Below are 22,419 nucleotides of genomic sequence, written 5' to 3' on the forward strand. Positions count from 1 at the left end.
AAATGTCAGAAGCCGCTGTTTTTGAAAGGCTCACTTCTCTGAGGCATCGCATGTGAAACTCCAGAGCATCCTGATGTATTCATGCTGTTATATTTGCTTTTACATGTTGTCAGTTTTTTTTTTTTGTTTTTTTTTTACTTTTCACCGCATCTCCAGTCTGCAGTGAAGATCATATCTTGGGATATATGATTCCAGTTGACGTCTTCCCGCTGAGTTACTGGGCTTTGTCAGAGTCTGTTATTCTGTATGGACTTGTCAGTGCCGGCGACACACACACACACACACAAACACACACTGAGAGCATGATTTCAATCCAAATCAGCGATTCACACGATGGATACATGTGACTTTTCTGACTGCTAACCTCCGTGTGCACGTGGTTCTCGCCACCAAACCAGAGCATCAGTGCTGCCAGAGGCCGGGATGATTAAACAGCCCATAATTGATGGAGTCACAACACTAAATCTATCTCGTATTGGATTAGAAGCTGCGCGTGAAGGGCAGAAAAGCCCTGGCAGGGAAAGACCTTTCTCCAGGTCTAGATTTTGGTCGTGAAGCTATGGACAGCAGTTATCTAGCTCAGTGTTTCCCAACCACTGTGCCACGGAACATTAGTGTGTCGTGAGAGATCATCAGGTGTGCCGTGGAAAAATGCCCACTTTCACCTGAATGGTCCAAAAATTATTTATCCAACGCAAATAATGTGTCTTCCTATGTTTATGTGGGCAGCGTGCCCATTCGATGGCAGCGGGTAGTGAATTAATCTGTGCATCTGTGTATCAGGGTGATTAGTGATGCTTTGCGTGATTCATTTTAAAAATAAAAAGTACTTGTATCTGCGTAAAAAAACAGGCAACATTGTTGAAAACTACTAAGACGAGTGAGAAAGCAGTGAAAGCTTGCTACAAAGTTGCTGAACTCATCTCTAAATCCAAACAGCCACACACCTTAGCAAAACATTAATACTACCTGCCGGCAAAATCATTGTAGAAGAAATGCTCGGCTCTGGCGTTGATAAAGAAATAGCCTGAGTTCTCTCAAATAATTCCATTTCCAGACATATTGATGACATGTCTTCAGATGTCGTAAAAAGTGTTCTTGAAAAGTTGCACATCATTGGGAAATTTGCATTGCAACTTGATGAATCTACAGATACTAGATACATTAGATTTCACACTAAGTAAATTGAGACTACAGTTTCATTCTAATTAGTTAAAAAATGTTTTTGACATATTTATTTGGTGCTGTGCCGTGTGATTTTTCTTGTGTAAAATATGTGCCGTGGCTCAAAAAGGGTCGGGAAACACTGATCTAGCTGATCCTCATACTTAGTATCCTATTCTTTCCGTGTTTCTGGTGGAGAGAATAAGCAAGATGTTGCATCTCTGGACGTCAACATGAAGCAGATCAGAACAGGTGACTCTATATGAAATTCAATCCCTCTGCTACTGATGGAAAGGACGTCGTCATGGTTAGATATCGCCGCCCAGCCGACTTGAGTTACTGTGCGCCGAGACCAAAACGGAACTGTGAAATTGAAAGTGAAACCAAATCAGGATTCAGTGCCAGGTTTCCAGAGTCAGCCTAAAGATATGTTCTATCTGGAAGGTGTTCACTGGGAATATAAACTTCACTTTTATTTCGAGGAAGGAAATGGTGCTTTGGCATACAAACATGCAAATCAACGCTACATCGGCCACTGCTTGAGATACAGTGCGACTCAAAACCACAGAAGGACCTCATCCATTCATTCTGGAACGCTCCATCACACAACCGGACACACAACCATCCTCCGGTCAAGATCTAACCCCTCTGTGAACCTGATGTTCTGCAAAGAGACGGGAAATCTCATTGGATGAAGAGGTGGAGCGCAAACGTCCAAGATAGGACGAGACATATGAAGTGTACATTTGTGTACGAGTTGTCAATATTTTTCATCTCAGTTTAATAAGCTCTCATTGAACAGACTTAAGACTTGCTCACAAGCTAATCTCCTCTGACAAATCAACATTTTGGGTCTTGGGAAGAACCCTCATGTTTACCTGCTCGTATTTTCGTTTCGTTTTTCGCTCATTTCTGTATTGGATTTGTGTGTGAACCCATCACGTCTTCATTTAGTTGTACTTCATGATTGTGTGTGTGCAGCAGGGCGTGTGTGTGTGTGTGTTCATTCTGATTGTGATTGATGCGCCCAAGCATGCAGCAGCTCCTTGATTGCAGGTTTTATACACACACACACACACACACCTCAAGATTGCATTCCTATTTTGCCTTTCGGGTGAACAGCGAGAAGGAAACATTTGTGCTGGAACAAAAAGCCGAGCTGCCGAGTCCCGACTGTGTCCTCGGGTAAGATACCGAGCCCAAAGTTGCTCCTCGATGGTCTGGTAAGCGCATCGAGTTGAGCATTGAACTCCGATCTTCAGATTTGATATATTTTCCGTGAAATGTGCCGTCAAAGTGTAGTAACCTCACCTTCATCTGGCAGCTTCACAGCGCCAGAGGAAGGGGCTTCTTCAGGGCTGCGTTTGTCAGTGATGGACTTCGATGTTGTTTGCTTACAACACGTGTCAAACTCAAAATCCGCGGGCCAAATATGGCCCGCCACATCATTTTATGTGGCTCGCGAGAACGTTTTAAATGGTCTGATTGTCTTAAAATAAGTCAAATGCGTGCATTGACAAGAAACTATGCCGATCATGTTACCCCCAAAGTGACGGCATCCCGCTATTAGATCGCAGTGTATCCACATCAATGTGGTTTTCAACAAGTGGGATTGAGAAATATAAATGATCCCTAAATGTCCTGGAGGAGAAAAGTTGATGCAGATGGAAGGCTGGAACAAAAAAGACAGGAAAGCAAATACAAGTTTGTGCTTCAAGGAGAATAACCGGTATGTCTTTTGTGTCGGTTGTCAAAGAGGGCAATCTACATCAGCATTTTGACACCAAACACGGAGCAAAGTATGCCAAAGTTGGCCTTCCAGATTAACAACAAATTGTCCAAGACGTAAAAGCTTATTGAATGCATTAATTGCATTGATAATTGCATTAATTGAAACCTACTGCATGGGGTTCTTTACTTTAATTATAATTAAAATGTTACATATCCATTTGCAAAGATTCAATGCATAGGTAACACTGTGGATTTGAATGAGTAATAAATTCAGAGTTACCTTACCTTATTTAACCTTAGGGAGTAGTTACATTTATTTTACATTACATTTGGTTACATTTAGTTAATTTTTTTACTGTTACCGTTACATGTGGCCCTTTGAGGGCAACCATTATGCTGATCTGGCCCTGAAAATGAGTTTGACACCCCTGACCTACAGCTTCTGCGGTGTCCCATCCACGCATCGCTGCATTCAACCAGTCCTGTCCTTAGAGACTTTCTCCACGATGACAAGAAATCAGAGGTGAAGTTTGTCTTTCAGGCCCTTTCGATACTAATCATCCAAATCCTAAGGGCGGTTCCTGGTTGGATTCCCACACGAGGCCCTTTCTTTGTGGAGTCTCCATGTTCTCCACATGTCTGCATGGGTTCCTCCTAGTTCCTCCCACTGTCCAAACACATGCAGGAGGATCACTGGAGACCCTACATTGTCCAGAGGTGTGACTGAGAGGGTGAATGGCTATATTTCTAAACTGTTCTTCCTCATGCCGTCACTGGTCCATTTGGTTTCCTGGTTGGCCAGCGACCGATGAGAAGCAGGTTGCAGGGAGAACCTGAGCTCTGGAGCGTCATTCGTGTAAATGTCAGAGACTCTGGTGATATGCCTGCAGGTGACAGACACAAAAATTGCTTTAGTACAATTTAAATAATGCGTATAAAGCTACATGTTTAAGGTGTGTTTTCACAGCGGACTGAAATGCGCCCAAAAAAAAGGTTTACAACATCCGAACGCGCTTCCTGTGAGCTGGAGAAATGAGGATGTCAATCAAATCAGATACGGATGAAGATGCTGGAGATCATTTTGGGGTTCTACCCTCAAACTCAGCCCGACAAAATTATAATTAGTTATTTTTTATTTTGATTCATTTTAAATAACACAGCTAAGAGGCAAAGGCAGCTGATCAGTGTATCTTCAGATTACGGGAGGCTGACAAACGTACAAATAACCTGCTCCTTATATGAGCATTAAATATGATATCGGCAGCCTGTCAAATGACCTAAAAGATGAATTCACAAACATATGATAAACCTGTCATGGACCTGCTTGTGTTTGACCTCCCAGTGATGCACGGAGACGCAGCAGGTCTGCTGGGCTGTGCTCGTCGTCATGAGTGCATTTTCTATATTAAATGCATTGATTTAACCTTATATATTTTCATGATGAGTCTTGCTAACAGCTAATGCTGCATTGGAACTATATATGTGAAATTCTGTGTTCGTTTCTTGCAGTGTCAGCAGATATTATGAGAATCACCGCACATTCATACACGATTCATCCAGATCCTCAATCACGGGATCAATGCAAATTGTGCATTGACACAGACATGTAAAATAAACAATAGATTTACTATTAGCGGCAAATGCATGGCTTTGTGCACCTTGGAGGGTTGAATAAATCTTGGCATGGCAATGCTTGGGACTGTGTAGCGTGAGAAGAGGCAGACTTATAAAAATCATGACAAATCACCCCTGAATTGTTCTAATGTCACATTATTTTCGTTCTGCTCTCTCCGGACTACCTGCAGAGGCTCGGCTTCCTCCTTCTCTGGAAGCCGCTTGGCACGCGACAGACCGACAGTTTGCCTTCTGATGAGCCAGTTGTCTGCGCCGCCCTCTGGCTGGAGTGTGTGTGGGTTGCATAGCTTGTTTTGGTTTTGTTTTTGCACCAAAGAGAAATTTCCTGCAACACGCAACGCATGAACCCGGGGCCAAGTAAACCAAAGATGAATAATTAGACGTTAAATTAGCCGGGAGAACAAAGGCTAGCTAAAGAGAGGAGAGGGAGTGATGTAATTTCCAGCAATAAATTATGGCCCATTTACTGGTTTTTCAATAAGGGCATCGGATCGGGGCCAGCCGGGAAAACAGTCATTGTCATTATTCACATAAGACGAAGTGCTCCACTCTTCAGGTTAGGGCAGCAAATTCACCGGATCTCACACCGCATGAAGGATGGGCCGGACACGTCTGTCTCCGCCCACCGGCCACCTCTTTCCTTCCTTCCTACCGCTGACGTTGTGCCACAATCAGATTTTCAGGTTTTATGTGAGAACTTAAAGTGTCAGCGAGACGTGAGGGCGTGAGTTTGCGGCAGTATTTACACAATATATCAGCATGGAGGTCTGCTCTGGAAAGGAGAGGAATGAAAGTTTGTCGCAGCGAGACAGAATATATGTGTGTGAATGAGAGGAACCCGGCAGGAACGCTGAGGCTACAGGGAGCGGAGATCATCAAGTCGGAGGATTTCAGCCAGACTGAGATGGTTGGGTGATGGACAGAGGAGGGATGGTGAATATATTGGTAGACAGATGTTGGAATTGGAGGTCGAGAGGAAGACCGAAAAGAAGATTTATGATGACGTGAGATGATATGAAGTGAGTTGGTGTGAGAGTGGAGGGTACGGAGCAGTGACGTGCAGTCAGTAGAGGAAGGGGAGGCCGGGCCTCGCCTGTCATTACAGAAAGAAAGAAATGAAAAAATAAATTAAATGATTACATTTATTCAGTGATTTGTACTATAAAGTTATTTTCCACGCAGCTTCACCATTTTTAGCTATTTTTTTTCAAAATTGCCAAAACAAAAATTTAAATTTACCGTTCAAATATGAAGAAGAGACGTGCGGTGATGACACCAGTGCCTCGCCAGCCATGAACCTCACCGCACGTCACTGATACAGAGAATAAGGTTAGATTGGAAAGATTGATTCGCCGTGGTGACGCCCGAAGGGAAAAGCCCAAAGGAAAAGGAGAAAGGAGAAGCGTGTCCAAGGAGCTGCTCACACTTGGTGCACTTTGAGTTTGGAAACTTTGCTTTGCAGCACTTAGATATATATAGATATATGTGTATTGGTCTGTTTTTTCTCGCTGGATCCCGGAGTGTAGCTGTGCCAACCAGAGAAGCACAGTCATTTCACGCAGAGCACGAGCTGAAGGCCTTTTATTTAGCTTGTAACGTCTTTAAATCGTCAAGCAATTGTTTTTTGTTGTTTTTTTTTTTTTCTGTTCTTTAATAGTCGTCGTGCAAACATGCGCGGGCTCCCGGTCTCCGGGGCAAATTTTATTCATGCTGACAGCGCCGTAGACAGGAACATATATATCAGGGTAGGATTTATTGCTGTTGTTACTTGAGGAGGATTACGGCGGCCTCGCAGACAGTGACTGTCAATACACACATCTTACTCCTCTGCGCAAACTGTAATTTTACATACACACACGTTTCTTAGACAATGTTCTGCTGTGGGTAGACGTTGGTCTCTATAAACAAGAGACAGAGGGGACGAAAAGATACGTTCAAAAGTGAGGTCACATAAATAGCCGGACGCCATCCTCCGTCATCGCGGTAAAAGACGGCTATGCCGTGTGATCGCTGAGAATCTTTGGCATGATTTATTTACTTTGCTTGCCAGCCTTTTTAGTATCATTTTTATTAGTCCGGTTCAATACCGCAGCAGCAACTGGTTAGCATCAGGGAGTGTAATGAGGTTGCGCCCGCAGACTGGACATGCTCCGGACAATACCTTAGGACAGGTACAGTAATAGCTCGGATAATGAGCCATGGAAAATATCTTGTGGCAGCAACCGAGTTACCCGGGGATGCTGCTGTGCAGCATCATTTGTCACAGTCACCCTCCACAACACTCGCAGGTTTGGATCTGTAGGCAACTGCACGGTGTGATTCTCCGCCCACCTTGTCTTGGCTGCATCTCAATGGCTCGCAGACAGTAAATGTGGATTAAAGGAGGCTAAAAGATCTCGAATTTAACCCTTATTTTTGTAAACTGAGTACTTTTTTTTTCTGTTATGTTTTCAATCGGTTCCCCGCAGAATGCAAGCATGCTCCCCATCCATCAATAAACACATTTGCAAACCATTCGTCTCAAATCCAAAAGTAAAACCTCACATAACATCATCATTTACATATCTTTTAATGCTAATTAGCATTAACCTCAGCAACACACCTCAGAAGAGCTGCACCTCAATGGGCATGTGTGTGGAAATGGGCCCTTTCTGCACACACACCTCTCAAATAGCAATCATTCGTCATCTTTCGCAGTTGTGCATCTGCATTTAGTTTTGCAGTGCAGGAGGAAACACCGTCTTGGTTCAACTGGATGATATCCGCTCTTTTCCCTCGGCTCGCCGTGCTGTGAGCGTGTCAAGACGCCTCTGTCTTCCTGCGGCGGCCCTCGCTGCCGCCTCCATCGGCTGTTACCCGCAGGGCCGAACCCGTTAAGTAATGAAAATAGTCCGTGTCCACTGTCAGTTCCGCATATTGATCAATGGTAAGTGTATTGGCTCCAATTAAGCCGTAATGGGCCTGTGGGGGGTGGGGAGGGTGAAGGGGTATTGCATAACACTGGATCAATCAGTGTACTGAGCAGAGGTTTGCTGAAATTAAAATGATTGTCAATTTTGACAGCCAGTGGTTGGGTCTTTGCTCTGAAAGCAAAGACTAATGCGAAAGTTGCCTCACATTCAGTATTGTTTTTGGCTGAGAAGCCAGCAAGAGCTTTTTGGGTTTAAAAGCATATTAAAAAAAAAAAAAATGAAGTGGTGCAGTGGTTAGTGCTTCGGCTTCACAGCACGATGGACGCTGGTTCGATTCTGACAAGGGGTCCTTTCTGTGTGTGGAGTTTGCATGTTCTCCCTGTGTCTGAGTGGGTTTATTCGCACAGTCCAAAAACATGCAGCAGGTTAATTGGGAAAAATTGTAAAAAAAATTCCCCGAATGAGTGAGTGAATGGTTGTCTGTTTATGTGGCCCTGCGATTGACCGGCGACCAGTCTAAGGTGTCAGCCGGGATAGGCTCCAGCACCACCATCCACCCTGAGTGCAGGATAAGTGGCAGATGGTGGATGAATGGATGGGTTGGTGGAAAAAAAGATGTCTGATGAATCTTTGCAACCTGTGACACTTAAATCATTTCCTCTGTGCTTTTGGGATGGAGAGGCGGGGGCTTCCTTGGGCTCTCCAAGTGATGAATGTGGACGTTCAGGTGCATTAGTGACATACAGCTCTGAATAATCTCATTTGTGTGTTTTGGGGAAAAAAAATGAATGGATATTGAGAAGACATCTTTCGGAAATCCACAGTAGGTTTATCAAATACTTCTGGACGAATGTGTCTTACATAACCTCAGCTATTTTTTTTGTTTTTTTTGGCATATTTAGCCCTTGTACTTCCCTCCCGTGCTCCCGTTTGCACGTTTTCCCCCGTCAAGATGTCACCTATGTGGCTGCAAATCCAAGCATCGCCCAACACACCCAGTTTATTGTCAGACACTGGAGTTCAGTGTGGTTCTACTCACCCACCCAAACTGCCTGTCTTGTGGCTTCAAGTCATCAATTAATTCTATGAGAGGCGGCTGCAGGTGAAGCCAAGACCATGCGTTAAATGACGATCCCTGTCCTCTCCTCCGCCCATTCCGAGACCCCTGTTGTGGCGGGTTTCCTGCGTTTCTGATTAGAAGTGACTCGGGTTGATGGCGAACAGCGGGGGAACATTTATCTGGCTAACAAAGCCCTGGCTGAGACGCGTCTCTCTGCGATGCTTTACGACGCTGTCATTTAAAAATGATGGACGACGGGGGCGGGCTTTCGCTTGCCAATATCCCCCCTTCATCGTGCACGCACACACACACACACATACACACACACAGCTGCTGAGGAGGCAACCTAAGGCGGCTTGGGGAAGAGATGGATGAGCAGCTGCATTGTGTTTATCCCGAAAAGAGTGTGTGTGCACATTTTGTGTACTCTCTGCCAGCTTTATCCCGGACACGGCGGAGACCAGCACGCTTTCCTGGGTCATCTGCGTGCAGCTCCGGGTTCGGACCAGACCTCCAAAGCCAAAGAGGACAGTGTAAGGCCGCAGCATCTCCTATTTATAACCTTGTGCTCAACACATTTTGGCAACATAACTGCACATTTTTAAAGATTAATAGAAGAGAGCGCGTGTGTTTTATAACACCAACACAATTACTGTCGCACAAAACACAGCGGAACACAATCTGCCGGACCTGGCTGGGTTTCATGGTCCCCCAACGAATCACTAATTGAACAGGCACATTACTTATTAATTAATCGATAAATAATAGATCAATTAACAAGAGTAATGTAGTCTGATGGCACAAACACTGCTAATTATATTCTTCATCAGCGATGGCCTCTACAGTTTCCATAGATACGCTGACGTACGAACAGCCTGCGGGGATTCCGTGAACTTGCGTTTCTGCTTGAGAGCGGGCGTTGCGAGTAGGATCCGTCCCGCTTTTTTGTTTAGAGTGCAGCCTCGAGGCTGCGGGGAGGAGGAGGACGGCGCTCGGGCGGGTTTATGCCGTCCCATCACCGTGACAAAGCAACGGGGGCTGCGGCGCAGAGCACGGTTACTCTGAGAATGTGACCGGCTTCAGCAAATCAAGGAAAGAAGGATTGAGGGAATCTCCTGGAATTGGCATTTTTGACTTTGAATCAATTCAATCACTTTCATTTTCTCCATAACCCTTCATTCATTTTTTTCAGCAGATGTGAGTCATCGCAAAGCAAATTGAAAATATGTGTTTATGCATTCTTGATCTATACTGCTTGTCTGAAAGGAAAGGTTGGCAAGACAGTGGTGAGACCAGCGATGCTGTATGGTTTAGAAACAGTGACAATGACCAAAAGACAGGAGGCAGAGCTGGAGGTCACAGAGATGTTGAGGTTCTTGCTGGGTCATGTCCAGAGGAGGGATAGTGAATATATTGGTAGACGGATGCTGGAATTGGAGGTCTAGAGGAAGACCAAAGAGAAGATTTAGGGATGTAGTGAGATAGGATATGAAGTAAGTTGGTGTGAGAGAGGAAGATACAGAGAATAGAGTTAGATGCAGATGATTCCCTGTGGAGACCCCTGAAGGGAAAAGCCCAAAGGAAAAGAAGATCAATTCTGCTTACCGTGCATACGGGGTTGCCAAACTCACAGGACTGCATAGAGACACTCAGCCATTCATGCCCTCATTCACATGTCCTACACAAACATTGCAGCCATTCAATCATGTAGACCTACAATAATTCACCCTCTCAATTAAATGTCGTATAAACAAACCCATTCATTCATTCATGTCATATGGAAAGAAACAGCCATTCACTCTCTCACTCACGCAGAGATAAAACCATTCCCACGTCGAGTGATTCAGTAACTCCTGCAGTGAGAGGAATTTATAGGAATATATATACAGTTTATCTACATATAGATGAAGTAAATCTTGTATCTCACTTGCTACATGTTGCATCTGAGACCAGATTCTTTGGTATGGAGTAGGAAACATGCATGTTTCATTTTAAATACACTGGAAAAAGTTGTCGTGGCAACGACTCATCCGAAACCCTATCACGATCTCCTGTTAATCTGAATGTTGTAAATTAAATCGATAACATCAAGCAGTTTGACCGCCGTCAGTAAACCACCAATGTAATGCAGCATCCACATGTTGCATCTTAACAAAGGCTGAACTTTTTTTCTTTCAGATACATTCAGTTTTATTGATCCAGTTTTGCAAATCTTTGCATTTATTTACAATTCATATATGCATTTGGGGAACATCTTATTTGTTACTTCCACCATCTTCCACTGCAGAAAACCCAGCCGTTGCTGAGCTTTGCTCGGGGTCCTGCAGCCACAGCTCCTCCTGCGCAGGAAGCGGCAGACATTAATCTGATTACTTCCCCTGAATGCAGAGGCATAATTGAATCCAACATGAGCTAACCCACTTACAAACTTCTAGCCTCTGTAACAGGTAGGAACAACCCTTCCAAATGCAGAGGAATGGCCTTTTACGGCGAGATCAGCAAGACAGATAGCATGTGTTTTCTCATGAATTCACATTCTTGTACCCTTTACATTTTAACCACAGATGCTGGGATGCATGTCAGTCGGCACACATGATATCACGCTCAATTCCGTGTAATATCCTCAGCTTCTCGATTAAATCTTCAGTTTTGGGTGGCGTATTTTTCAAAATCCATTGTCGGTGTGACCATCCTGCCCCTCCGCAGAGCACGGTGTCCTTTTATTTGGAACCCTGACAAAAGTGCACGGTTTATGTCACTTTAGAAGTGCGTTTGGACTCGGGGCAGAGAGGCTAAAATGGAGAAAGCTCCGAAGACCGTGATGGAGCAAGAAAAAGCAGCGCATGTAGACATCGGCTCTCTGACTCAAAAATGCCGACAACCACCTCGTCTGCAGAGGACCGCCCGCTCCAAATACAAAAGCTGACCCAGAATGCATGTGGCTGCAGAGGCGCACCGTTTGCATGACTGATTTTTATCATTTCTAAGGCTCCACACTGAATGTGATGTCTAAATGACAGGTGTGTTGCTATTGGCTGAATGTAAAGGGATTTAGGCGAACAAAAAATACGTTAATACAGCCCTTCCCCGTTTGCAACTGAATGCAAATTTCACGGTTATCGGCAATGCAGACTTCTATTATCAGAAAGGTTTTAGAGCAGTGGTCCCCAAACTACGGCTCAGGGGCTGGATACAGCCCGCCTATACATTTTGCCCGGCCCCTAAACAATACCAGAGATGCATTATGATTATTTTTTCATTCTGGCCACGTAATTGTGTCTTGTACATGCATGGAATGTAACGTTCTATTACACCCTTCTGCAGTCTGTGCCTTATCTGGGCTTTTTTTCTGTGAAAAACTTGAAAAGAGTTACTTGTTATTCTTCATTTCATAAATAGTTTTATATATTTCATTAAGAATGTTATTGTTTATCTTCTGTTTTTTTTTTTTTATTTCCTGTCAAGATCCCGGAAAGTGTTAATTTTTGGAAAACAATAATTGTTCATGTTTAGACTCCTCTGCGATCGTCACACTTTTTGTTACAAACTGGCGCGGCCCCCCGTCAGAGAAGGGAAAAGTTATTTGGCTCTTGCAGGAAAAAGTTTGGGGACCCCTTTTTTAGAGTATGCTAGCTTTGGATGCTGCTACGATACAATGCAGCACTGCAAAGATGGCAGGCCAGTTTATAGCAGCCTGCATGCCGCTCAGATCATTTTCAAGCATAATGCCGGACTTTCTCTTGTGACGGCATCTTTATTTTGCATTCCTGTTTGCAAAGATTACCACGGTTACCTGCCTCAACCGGAAAGGAGGTGCTCTGGAGGTGCTGGAGCACGTTGTCACGAATGACAACCCTGCTTCTGCAGTCAGCAATAACACCGCGCAAGTTGTGGAGCAGTTTCTAAACACATGGTGCACAGATGCTGCAGCCTCTTTCTAATGTGGATGCTGTACCTCAGATTGGTTTCCTCTGAGGAAACAGAACTTTTGCTTCCAACAATCACTTAGTCTGGATTTCAAGCAGGACTGACAAATGATCTGATCTTGGCAGCGCAGTGGAAAAACTGAGGAATAAACAATTGTAATTTGCAGTGCAGGCAAGCAGTATAGTTTCTCCCGGGTGATATTTTTCTCTTCCGTTAACTCATTCACTCAGGATGTTTAGATATCCAGAAGTATCTGAGTGATTCCGACGATCCTCATGATCGATCTTTGGTGATTCTTAACAGATCAACAACCCCTGATAACCACAGAGCAAAGGAGCATCAATCATTTAATGGCTTTTTATTTGGGGGTAAATAGACACTCCCTGCCCTCCATCAGAGGCTCAGAGGCAGAATGGGCTCCAAAGGCCACAATTAGCATGAAACTTTGGCTGTGTGTGTGTGTGTGTGTGTGTGTGTGTCTTTTCATTTGACTAAAATGTCTCCCCGCATTGATTCCTTTAACAAAGAGCAGCCATGAGGGGAAAACAAGCGCAGAGTAGAAGAAGCACTGATTGACATCCTCTTAAAATAGTAAGTGAGACATTCTCGCAGATCTGCTTTTCCATCTCTGATGAGCCTGAGGATATCCAAGACCCGAAAGGCCACCATCTAAACCTGCACATTCATTCTGTCATTATCGCGACGTTTACCCTGCAGTCAGGTGGGGAGCTGGATCCAGAAGGAGGGGGGGTTCACCCCAGACAGGTCCATCACATGTGGACATGAAGATATACATCCATTCACCCTCTCATTCACACATCTGGACAATATAGGGTCTCCAGTGAACCTCCTGCATGTGTTTGGACTGTGGGAAGGAACACAGAGAACCCAGAGGAACCTTGCGTAGACACAGGGAGAAAATGGAGACTCCAACCAGGGACCTCCTGCCGACCTTAGAATTTTAGACAGGGGTGAGACCAGCGATGCTGTATGGCCTTGAAACAGTGACAATGACAAAAAGAGAGGAGGCAGAGCTAGAGATCACAGAGATTAAGATGTTGAGGTTCTCTCTGGGAGTGACCTGGATGGAAAGGATCAGGAATGAGTCCATCAGAGGGAAGGTCAGAGAAGCCAGACTGAGATGGTTGGGTCATGCATAGAGGAGGGATAGTTAATATATTTCTAGACAGATGCTGGAATCGGAGGTCAAGAGGAAGACCAAAGAGAAGATTTATGGACGTAATGAGAAGGTAGTTGGTGTGAGAGAGGAGGATACAGAGAATAGGGTTAGATGGAGAAGGTTGATTCACTCTGGAAACCCCTGGAGGGAAAAGCCCAAAAGATAAGATGTATCCAAAAAAAGACAAACTTCATATCTGAGATCTTGACATCACCTGTCGTCATGTAGGATCCGTGGACGGGACACCCACACAGACGTGTGGAGAACATGGAGACTCCACACAGCTGTGCGAATCCAACTGGGTACCTTTTTGCTGTGAGGTGGAGACGCTAACTACTGACCAGTGTACGACAACGTGTTATAAATTCAATGAATACTGGAGTGATGAGATCACCTGAGGGTTAAAAAAAATCCCGCCTTCTGTGAATGTGGCGTCCACGCACGGTATATGATGTGAACGACATCAGCCGCACAGATGTTGTAATAGTCTTTAGGTCAAATTAAATGGGTTCCTTCAGAGAGGCAGAGAGGCCATTTGTCTCCTGGTCTAAACAAGCTGAAAGAGATCAATACCGATGCCGCTAACCGCTACAGTAATATATTATCGATGTCCGAGTCTCTGCGGATTGAATTTGGGCAGCGCACAGCTGTTCATCTTGATCAGCGCGCACTAGGGAGAAGGAGAAATGGGCGAACCGGGCTGCACGGCAGACTGTCTGTGAACCACAAGGGTTCAGAGAACATTGGAACGGCCACTGTGGGTTCGGTTGGATCGGTTGGAACCGTGTCCATCCACCTCCTTCAGGTAAAATCTGTGGCAACCTGTACAGAGGGTACTTAATGACTTCCCGGTTTGCTATTTCAATCAGGTTCTCCTTCTGTCGTCACGACAACATGACCCTCCGACCACAGCTCCTTAGCCCTACCATTCTGATCCCATGTCTCCAACCTCATCTGATGTATCGCAGAAGGCTGGTTGGCCCAGCCATCTGATCCAACCCATCAGCTGACTGGTTAATGCTTCATCTCTTCAGCAAGAAGGTCCATGCTTGGATTCCTTTCTGCGTGTAGTCTCCATGTTCTCCCCGTTTTGCAGAAGGTTCCTCCGGGTTCCCCCTACAGGTCAGAACCATGCAGGAGGTTCCCTGGAGAACCCACGTTGTCCAGACATGTGAGTTAGATTTAGGCTTGTGCAGGAAGTGTATATATCGCATATGAATGAACGGTTGTGCGTCTCCATTGGAGGTGTGAATGAAGGGGTTGAGTGTCTCTAAAGGTGGCCACACAAGAAAAACATTATCCTTCCTCCAGGACAAAGATCATCTCAAACCGCTGAGTCCACGTACCAGGCACACCAGGCTTCTGGCACAGACACTCCTTTACTGTCGCCTGGACTCCTGTTAACTAGAATAACCAAGAAATGCCTCCCCTCTTTGGACACGTAGGTGATGTTGAGCCTGGTAATTGTTACACCCTGCTTCACCGCGCAAAGTAGGTGTTTCTCGCAAAAAGCATAATATAGCTGATAGATTACCAGTCGGAGTTCATTAACTTCCCCTCCCTCTCAGCGGCGCGCCGAAGCTGCTGTAATTCCACTAATGGAGTGCTTACTATTCAGCGCCAGCTTTGTGACAGTGACCGATGGCTGTAATGGGTGAGTAAAATAGAAAGTGGTCCCCAGCTATTGCTTGATGGATCAAAACTGTGGTTCAAGAGGGTGCAGGAGGCGTTATCGTAGCATTTGTCCATGTTACCCTCGAGAACATCCAGTAAGGTGTCTCCGGGGAGAAGTGAGGCTAAATTATGCTTTTCGTTCCCTCTCGAGTGAGATGAAACAGCACGGCGTTGCATTATATTGTCGTGCCGCAGCGTTTGGAGCCTCCACGCCACAGCCAGAAGGTTCCTGGTTGGATTCCCACAGGGGGCGCCTTTCTGTGTGGAGTCTCCATGTTCTCCCCTTGTCTGCGTGGCGTTCCTCCCGCAGTCCAGAACTATGCAGGAGGTGCACTGGAAACCCTAAATTGTTAAGACGTGTAAATAAGAGGATGAACGGATGCCTCTATCTATCTGACTATATATCGCAATTCATCTTGAATCATCATCTTGCTATTATTCCATATCCATTATGGTACTTTTTACAGACCTTTTGCACTGAACTGTATAAAAAAAAAAACCTCTGCTGCTCCTCTGTATATTCAAATTAAACCAGAGACGTGCAGTCAGGGGAGACGAAAGGTCGTGCCTCATTTGCCAATTTTGGAAAGAAAGGAATTGTAAAATAAAAAAAAAAAAAAACAATAATTAAATGGTTATGTTTCTCAGCGATTTGCACTATAAAGGTAGGGATCATTTAACTTCACCAGTTTTAGATTGTTTTTATTTATTTATTTATTTATTTATTATTCAATTTTATTTTATTCAATTTAGTTTTTTATTCAAAATGGCTGGATTTTCACATTTATCGTTCAAATACAGGGAAGACACGTGCGGTGAGGCCGCGGACTGTCGAACCTCAGCTTAGATTGCACGATGATGGCGAACTGCTGGCATGCTCTGCACTAAGACCGTACTACTGTCTCTCTGCATGTCGCTATTAAAATGTTTAAACACTTTTGCCATATGAACTATATTTCTAATGTTTTTTTTTTTTTTTGTCAATAACTGTATGTGTGTCACTAGTTTCTTGTGTTAGGAGATCAGAAAACAGCTACCAAGAGCCACTAAGTGAGGTATGCAGTTTTCCTGCCCCATGGTAGATGTGTCTCACCAACCATGAACCTAAAGGCACGTCACAGAATTGCACATATTTATACACTTCAGTCTTCATGCCGTCAAATGTCTGCCATCTTTTCAGCTTACCAGCAGTTTGTATCTGCATGCACTTTAGACCTTATGGTTTAATGTTCACTGTTTAATGCAATAGTGCACTTTACTGTTTTATTTTGGTCTCTGTTAGCGTCATTTCCAGACTATTGGGCACACCTGAATGTAAGCCGCATTGGCTAAAAAGTAACTGAATAAATATATGTGTACAAATACAGGCCACACTTGTCTATAAGCCACAGGTGTCCATGTTTTAACATGAGATATTTAAACAGGAACATGATCTTTTTTACTTTTAGTTAAATATTTACCGGTAATATATATAAATACGTAATGGAAATGCTTTTTTTCCAAACAGTGCCTGTAACATGACTGATGAAAAAGATGAATAATAAATAACACACGGAAAAGTCCATCCATCCATTTTCTATTCCTGCTTTGTCCTACTCCAGCTGACTGCTATCTTGGTCTTCCTTCTGTGCATTAAAACTATTAAAGTGGTCTTCTTCTGTGTTGGAATTGACGAGCCTCAGAATTTCACAGTATTTTCATTGATCCGATGTGATGAGGTTAAATGTTTTGGCAAGAAGCTCATTAGCCCAAAAAAATCCATAAATTAGCCGCATCAAGCCGCAGTGTTCAAAACGAGTGAAAAAAGTAGCAGAAATTACCGTATTATTATTTTGTTACTTTCATGTCTCCGTGGGATTGTGACAAATGTCTTCTCCATTCCTCTGTATGTCCAGTACATGCGGAGAAATTGATAATAAAGCTGACTTTAACTTTGAGTTGAAGCGCGAATGAGAGGTTTAATGGTCTCTACATGGGCCTTGAGATGGATCAGTCAAGGGTGAACCCGGCCTCTTGCTCAATCCCCAATAGATAATGAATGAATGAATGAATATACAGCTTGATGTTGTAGCCTCCATGATTTTGTGTATCCGTGTCTCCCATTCAGAAAACTGAACCCCAACTATTATCACACCATGTCACATCCAGATGGTGCTGTTAGAAAATTACTTTTGGTTGCATTTTTAGAAGGAAAGCAAAATTTATAGGCCCCACTAATGCAGAATCCAAGGAGAGTGCAGTCATATATTCTGTGTGTGTGTGTGTGTGTGTGTGTGTGTGTGTGTGTGTGTGTGTGTGCCCATCCGTGTCTGCTGACACCCAGGACTGAACTGAGCATTGGCCAGCAATTCCATTAGCTTTGATTGAAAACGCGACAGTGAAATACATTTGAGTTAACTCTGTTTTTTTTTTCCTCACAGTAAAACACGCACACACACACACACACACACAGGCGGAGGTGTACACCACACCTGTGTTGGGATTAGATGGTAAGAAGGGGGAACAGATAAGTGAAAGACACAGAAAGACAGTATTTCCGTCCTTATTAAACAGCTGTGGGCAGTGATGCCTAACGCCTGCTATGCTGCTTTTCCGACGCTGCTAATGAATTTAGGAAGGATCTGCTGCACGCTCATGTTTTAAAACAGGCCGTCCCTCCAGCAGGGAGCACTTTTTACGTAAACCAGCGTGAAAATTTTTCATTCTGACTCAGTATTTACATGTTACGTTACAATTTCATCCACATTTGTGCTCCTGTGATCAGGATAAGCTATAAAGATCATGAATGAATGATCACAATTTTAAATACTGTAATGCAAAATGCCTGTCACGCTATCCGGCTTCGAGACTGGTTACTTGTTGTTTACTAATCAAATCAGATGTGCTGATCTGTTCACTCCCAGGTGGAGAAGCTATTGACAAATCAAGCCTCGTGGGTGTGATTAAAAATCAGAGAGCTACGTTCCCTTCAAAGCTGGCCGTCTCCCCACCTGCAGCATGGAACCCTGCAGACAAAACCAACACAGCTGGGAATTCTGCTTGTTTGCACTTCTTTTTCCTGAATAGTAACGCGTGCAAAATATCAAACTCCTAAGGCGTGTGTTCCCGACTTGGAGGAAACACAGGTGGAAGATCTAACACCAACAAAGACGTTGGGAAGTGGACTGGAGTCAGCTAATAAATCAGAAGCATCTTTCAGCTGCTCGCTCATATTTCAGGGCAGAGAGCAAAGATGAGTCACCATCTCCTCACTGTTTTCTGGACTCGGAAATAAAATAGGTGACGATGCAGTGTTAGTTTGACTTCGGGGGGCCTCACTGGTTTATCCAAATGTTTGCGTAAGAGGAGGAAAATGTGCAGCATGCATGTAAAAAAGAAGGAGCTGAGCGAGGAAGAAGCGGAGAGGCGCAACAATCAAGGCGGGCGTAGAGACAGACGGATTCCGTGCCCGTGCTTCCTGATTAAGTACCGTCCTCCTGCTGAGCCGACAAACAATTTACAATCAACAAACCGGCAGCCTCCAGGCACGGAAGACAGAGCTGCTCCTTGGACCGCTCTCTCTTTGCTTTGGCCCCCCCCTCGCCTCCACCGGTCCGCCTGCACAGCTGTGGGATGAATCCGCAGACTGATCAATGCAAGGACGCAAAACATGACAGCAGCCTGCGGACGAAAACAAACTCAGAACCCCCTTCTAATACTTCAGATCTGATTATTAACATTATTGTTATGATTCTTGCCGCAGTGGCACCGTTCACGTTACAAACAGGGGCCGAAGTTCCGGCTTATTCTGGGGAACCAAAGGTCTGCTTTGCACTTTGGATCCATGAGATCAGAGAATCAGGTGTTTGTTGCAACGGCGGCATCATCAATAATAGACAGACATCAGACGGGGGTCGCGGACTCTGCTGCACACCGTGACGAGGCTGGAGGCACTGCTATTTTTATTATTTTTATTATTTTATGATTAGTTTATCATTATTATTATTATTATTATTATTATTATTATTATTGGTCCATTCATTTCATTGTAGATAAATATAATACATTGTTTAGCTGCTGGGGTTATTGTCAGATGTCTCCTAATGTACAAGAAACTAAAGTAAATATTAATTACCAATTTTTTAATACATATTCAGTTTGAAGTAAATAGTGTTGATGACTCTTCCACTGCATAAATCATGATTTGTTAGTTATAATCTCATATGGAATTATAATTTACAACGATGACAGAAAATTATGTTCTTATGGTTGTATATGTTTATGTCCATTTCATTTGTGCCACTTTTAGCTCATCTTGTTGTGCCCGAGGTCGGTGGTTCAATTCACGCCTCCTCTTGTCTGCATGTCGAAGTGTCCTCGGGAGAGATACTGAACTCCACAGTTTTATGAATGTATAGCAATGACTGGTGTTTAAAATGAAAAAATAGTTTGTGATCTAAATAAGCATTCCAATGAGCTTTACAGTAAACATAGAATATTATAAAAAGCTGGGATTTGTCGTGAATGTTGCTTTATTTTATTTAACTACAGCTTTGGATCATCATTGTCCTATCCCATCCAGAGATAGGTGTGTCATCACGTGTGCGTTCCTTTATTTATCATGGCGATCTAGGATGCAGGTGCAGATGCAGTCTGCATTTTCACGGTGGTTTGAGAGGAAAATATGCAGGTTTTTCTTTGACATATCACGTGAAAAACAGTCAGTCGTGTTTTTCCACATCCTCTCCGAACGGTGAAATATTGGCTGTGAAGACGCGTCAAATGCAAGAGTTAAGTGGGTTATTCCTTCCCCTTGCCTGGCTGGACAGCCTTTCATTAAAATCGCTTTCCCGCATTTCCATGAGAAGGATTAAATAAGAATACAGCTGCTTCATTTACAGATTCTTTGTGATAATCAGGCCGAGATGGATTTCCGTCCCGCAACATTATGACATCCAACCTTTATTAACTATTAAGCTATTGCTTAAAGCCTGCATTATTAACAGCAGCTTGTGATATAACAGCATAATCCGTCATCCTGGGAGAACACGAGTGCTGATCATTAATATCGAAAAAGAAAAAAAAAAAACTCCTCCAATGTTTCAACTCAATAGAACAATAAGAGTTTCAGTTTCCACATTAATATATTAAAATGTCAAAGCTATATGTTAAAATGTCAGGCCTGCTAATGGTGCTGCCAGTCTTTGGAGGTAAAATGTCAGGGAGAAAACAGAAGCAGGAGGCTGGGAGGGAAATAAGAACCGGTCTGGATGTGAAAAAGGCTGATAATCTCATCTGGGGAAAAAAAAAACCTCACTCAAACAAATGCAAATTATAACTACACGGTTGTGATGGAGGGGCTGAAATTTGAAAAGTAGCAGTAATTATACAGATGTGTGTTAAACTGAGACAGGAATGTCATTTTATTTGATTCAATTTCATTTTACAGCAATAAACGATGACGCAACCTCTGAAGGGTCATGCCGAGAGGCTTCAATCACACTTTAAGGGGGGTCGGCGAGGTCGTCCCAGCTAAAGTCTCCGGGCCCAAAGTCACCTCTGGCTGATTGGTGAGGGTTTGAGAGCCGTGGAGTGGCGGAGCAAAGGAAGAGGGAAGGTCAGAGCGTGGAGGGCGGCTGCCGGTCGTCAATTTTCAGGCATGTCGTGACCATCGTGGGGACTCCTCCAGCGTCACCGAACCCCTACCTCCCTCTAATCATCAATACTGCACGCCATTTGCAAAGGTCTACATTACATGTCTTCTGTTGCAAACATGGACAGATGTTGTCTATGGTCACACTGCCTCACTGTGGCCTGAGCAGCAGGCCGTTAAATGTGTTCATCATCGGTCTTTTGTGATATAAGAACAGATGGACCTCCTTAATTGAAAGGAGCTACGACTAGAACTAGATCTCCTTTTGTCGAAATCATCTTTTCTTGGCAACTGGACTTCTTCACTAGGAGATGTTTCACCCCTCATCCGAGAGGCTTCAACCACTAGGGGTTCTGACGGGTCTAGGTTATGGTGGCTTGTTCTGTAAATGGACCAGCACAAAATCCTGGCAGTTATTTTCAGAAACTCCCAATAGGTCATTAGAGCTGAAGCAAGAACTGAAACAAATTCAAGTCCAGTTGCCAAGACAAGAAGATTATGAGAAGAATTCACCATGACCTGGATGATTGAGAATCTCCACAGACATAGATCTCCTTTTCTTTCCTGATTTCCCGCTTTTTGGCTCTATACCGCCATTCTATGGATGAAAACGATCGATTTACCACTTAAATCAACCTTCCATAACGTTTCTCTGGTTGTCAAGTCCGCCCCCCGAGCATTGTGGCGCCGCCGACAGTTCCAGCTTTCGCCGTCTTTTTCAGAAATCAGGGTCGCCGGAGACCTACAAATATCTCGCTCGTCACGCATGAAATACAGTCGGGGAATAAATACGGCAAAGGGGAGAGACGGCAGAGGCGATGGCAGAAATCATAAGAAAACGAGTGAGCATTAGAGAACGTCCCGTGCTCCTCAAGATAGTCGCAGCCCAGCTGTTCATGGCTCCCTGAGCAGCAGCCAGTGTCAGTTATATCACAGCAAAGCCGCCCCTGACTGATGGTTATGAGTTTGGAGGGGGGGGGGGGGGGTCGAGGCAGCAAAATATTGGTAGATACCCAGGGAGGAAACAAGGGAGGAGCTTTGAGTGATGGCTGAGTGTGACCCCACTGGAGGGGAGGCAGAATGGCAGATAGGTCTCCTTCAGATGAGACAGGGAGTCAACAGAGCCCCCTGCCCCTCCGCCCGGAGCTTCCCCAGCCTTGTCAGGATGAGAGGCAGCTCGCCGAGCCGCTCCCGTCAGTGCTTCGATCACTCGTGTCAAAACAGTCACTCTCCATATTCAACGGACACATTTGGGCCCGACGTGATGGGAATTCAGAGACAAACAAGAGCCCGGCGCCGGATCCGGAGCAGCTCCTCCAAGGAGGCCGGAGAAATCACAGGATAATGTGATCAGCTGTGTTTTAGATCCACTTTTTAGTGCTTCCTCACAAATACAGCTGAGACATAGTTGTATATTGATCCTTTACTGTTAGCGCATTTAATGAATCAGAAAAATTCAGCAAACGTCAAGGCTCAAAATGAATACCTTGACAGGTTTTTTCAT

This window comes from Fistularia commersonii, chromosome 4, assembly GCF_037954325.1.
Source record: "Fistularia commersonii isolate RoL2024-O1a breed Wild chromosome 4, RoL_Fcom_v1.0, whole genome shotgun sequence".
NCBI classification, from domain to species: Eukaryota; Metazoa; Chordata; class Actinopteri; order Syngnathiformes; family Fistulariidae; genus Fistularia; species Fistularia commersonii.